Source organism: Salvia miltiorrhiza, chromosome 4 (genome assembly GCF_028751815.1).
Source record: "Salvia miltiorrhiza cultivar Shanhuang (shh) chromosome 4, IMPLAD_Smil_shh, whole genome shotgun sequence".
In the NCBI taxonomy this organism is placed as follows: Eukaryota; Viridiplantae; Streptophyta; class Magnoliopsida; order Lamiales; family Lamiaceae; genus Salvia; species Salvia miltiorrhiza.
This window is the reverse complement of record NC_080390.1, coordinates 35,883,474-35,887,358: the sequence shown is the minus strand read 5'-3', so window position 1 is coordinate 35,887,358 and position 3,885 is coordinate 35,883,474. Positions and strand designations below refer to the sequence as shown.

The 3,885-nt window shown below is 35.4% G+C and overlaps 1 long non-coding RNA gene across 1 annotated transcript; it reads left to right on the top strand.

Moving 5' to 3' along the window:
- Positions 1 to 412: 412 nt before the first annotated feature.
- On the top strand, positions 413 to 3,078 carry LOC131021368 (uncharacterized). The gene is made up of 3 exons (XR_009100928.1): positions 413 to 507; positions 2,285 to 2,351; positions 2,857 to 3,078. It is a non-coding gene; the product is annotated as an uncharacterized LOC131021368 (long non-coding RNA).
- The last annotated feature ends 807 nt before the right edge of the window (positions 3,079 to 3,885 follow it).

Here is a 3,885-nt window from a genome sequence, read left to right as displayed (position 1 = left end):
TTTTTTCGATACGAGTCCAATAATGAAAGTTTTTATTTATATTTTTTTTGGACGACGAGTGAATAGTAAACCGAGATTTCTCGATAAACGAACCGAGCTCGTTTATCAGAATTTTGAGAACGAGTTTGCGTTTTCTATATTTATATAGAATAACGAGTGTAATGAAAGTGAGTAGGAGTTAAGAGGGCGAGTAACGAAGAATATGGGTAGTTAGTCGTTAAAACGAGACGAAACGAGATATTTAACGACTAAGTGGGATAATATACTATCTACCCTACCCTACCCTAACCACTCCACCAACCACCCAACCCCACCCACTCACACTTTATTTGGCTAATTTTCAGCCCACAAACACTCCACTCACGCAGCACACACACAAACACACTCAACACACACTAAACACACACTTCACGCCACTTCCATTGACGCTTGGTGTTCGAGCTTTCAAGCTCCGATTTGAGTGTCGAGACGAGCCCCGATCATCTTTTCGATCACGTATCTAAGTAGGTAAGATCTCTACCTACGTTTTGATGGTTTTCTTTTCGATTTTCGTCGACGTCGAAAAAAACGTCGATTCTCGACTTTATTTTGAAACGACGTCGGATCATCGTGAAATTTTAGTATGTTGTTCTTGGGTAGATGTTGAGCATGTTTAATGAAGGGAGTAAGAACGGAACGAACCGTAGCTATGAAACCCATGAGGGCAGCCCCGTTTTTCACATATTAGCTTGTCTTTCGATTTTGTTTGATGGAATTGACTGGGTTTATGAATGTTTATATACTGGAAGCATGCTAATTGATTTACAATTTATGGATGATAATTGTTGAATGGATGATAATTGTTGAACGAAATTAAAACTGGAATTCTGTCAAAATTTTACAGCAGTTTCAAGCTTATGTTTCGATGAGTTTTCATTTCTTGATGGCTCTGAAATTTTAGTATGTTTATCTATGATATATGTATTTCGTCGCTGCAAAATTTCATGTCTTTTGGATGATGTTTGCTATTTTAAAGATATTTTGAAAAATCCTTGACAGAATCTGTCAACTGTTGGTAGACTTCACAAAAACGTTTATATCTATTAATCCATGAAGGATTTTGCATCACCGTTTTTTTTAAAACGAAACTAGACTTCAATACCTTTCTAAAAACATAAGATTTCGATTTTTATGACCTCTGAAACAGAGCAGTTTATTATTTCAAAAATGCCATGTTCTGCTGTCATATTTTTCCAACTGTAAAAGTGTATGAGTTTCATTGTTTATTTGGCAGATCATATGAACGTTTTCTCTTGTAAACTTTTAACCAAATCTTCAAGGATACCTTTAGTTTTGGCTGATTAAATTTGATGAAATTTTATTAAGGTTTGCCTTGGTTTCTAATGGCCTAAACAAAATTGGCAGAAACTGTCAATCTTTGACAGCCTGCACTAAAAGAGCAATATCTCCAAAAACCTTTAACCTTTTTGGTTAATTACCATTTTTAGAGTGAACTACACTTCATGAAGTTTTTGAGATCAATTGGTATGAGAGTTTATGATGATTGAGTTGGTTGTTATGAATTTTTAAAGATGACACAAAAACAGCAAAACTTTCTAGATAACAACTTGATTATATTTGTTTTGATGGATGATACGATATGACTAAATGGTGTGAGTTGTGAGAGTTTTGATTTACGCACATACGTGTTGGTATCTGACACTCGAACAATTGGCTTCGAGTATAAATGATAGTTTATTGATAAAGAGTTTTGATGATTTTGAATTGTTTGGTTTGCGTTGAAAAGATGTCAAGATGTTAAGTTTTGAGTCGAGAGACGAGTTCACATAGTGAGATTCACGCGTTGAAATCTCGTGGCTGACATTATATATGAATAGGTCATGCCGAAATTTTTAATGAATACTTTGATATATCATCAAATAATCATTATAATTTCTAAGTGAAATTAGGATTTGAGCATAGTCAATTCTTGTTGACCCGTGATTCAAATACATGCCTAATGGAAAGTTTAATTTTCTAATTGGTTAATTAGATGAGATGAGAGTGAATAGATCTACTAAGAAAGTAGACTTTTCGATGTGTTAAATATTTCTTTTTAATTGAAGCGCTGCTAATTATAACATAAGGATGTTATAATTAATGAGTAATGACGAGAGATAATAATTGTTATTGATTAACAATCAAGAGAGATGAACATTAGAGATACTAATGTTTCATAAAAGAGATTAGATTATTAATCGAGGTTTCTTTTATAACTTCTCATCAATTCTTCATAACGATGAAGGTCCTTTTGGGAAGTAATGACTTGAGGGAGAGAGTGACGTTACTCATTGATACAGAGACACAACGAGGTGGGCATTACTTTCATATATATCAAATGAGTTTAAATGTTACGTTCAAGCAAGTTATTTCATGACTAAATTAATTGAAGTTATTTCAAATATTGTCTTGCCATAAAATGTTTTAATTTCAGTATGATATCTATCTGATGTGGCTTTTATCATGTAATCGAATTCGGGTCTTGAGCAGTTGATAGCTATCCTGCCAGGGCTAGTGTACACCAGTGACCGTGAGTCATCTAGCGGGTTGGCCGGTCAAGTGACCGTGAGAGGTGGCCACCTCTCCGGCACAAAGTTCCAGATATGATAGATTACAAGAGAACTTAGACTGCAGTCGAACTTTAAGAATCACAAATGAATTTAGTAAGCTTGGGCCTTTTAGCGAAAAACTCCCTTGCTGTACTGTTTATGATGGCATGACAATTTACAGTTTTGAAGCATGTATTTTTATACTTAGGCATACGTGCCCACTGAGTACTTTTGTACTCAAGCCCTGCATATATTTCTAAATGTGCAGGTTGAGCAGCTACCGATGGTGATGAAGTGACGAGCGAGATTCTTTTGCCTTATTATGTATTAATGAACTCTAGGGTTACATGTCTTCATACATGTAATCAGAATCTTATTCCGCTGCGTACTCAGAAGTTTTATGTTATTTTGACTAAGTCGGAGTTATCCAAACTTACTAGTTATTTGAGTCTATACGACTAAACCTCCGTTATATTATAAATATCCCTTTTGTTAACAATGATGAAATGTGATCCTTCCTTGTTTGATTATTCCCCTTTCTACCCCGCTTCTAATCTCCCTCCATTAGTCACGGTTTCCCCGGCTTAATTATCCTTAATTAGGGCCGGTCGTGACAGAGTGGTATCAGAGCAAATCATTTGCTCTGAACCCTAGAGTTAACCAATTTTTCTAGTATGATCACTAGTATGAAAGAGTCAGTCGACAAAAGCTCAGCACTTCATCACATCGTCATGCTCAACAAGAAAGAAGGTGGTAATGATTTTAAAACATTGAGAAGTTCACGTTTTATATGAATGTACTGATGCTTACATTCAAGTTTTATGCTTTATTGATTGATTAGATATCTCAATGAACTTAGATGCGTTAAGAATGCATGATCACTGTTACGAGAAGAACAATAGAAGCTAGAAACTCAGTTATATTTCACTATAGCCATGGTGAAGAGCTAAGAAAGAGGAAGAGAATCCAATGAAAGTAGTGCAAGCGGAGTGCCACGCACGAATCACTGACGCAGGCATTGTTCTTCATTCAGGTTGTTCACGCGAGACGGAACACCTAATCGACTATTGCCTTATTCAATGATAGTTTAAGTATGATATTGCTTATAGCGATGAGTGTGACTTATGTAATCAGTTAGCTAATCCCTAATATGTTGAAACTCACTTCTAGCCTTGATTATCACTAGTTAGGGCATGAAGAGAACCTTTATGATTTATGTTCAACCTTTAGAGTTAGACTCGCATCGGGTCATAACGCTTTGTTTAATGATGATATAGTATTGTGACTAGAACTTTCA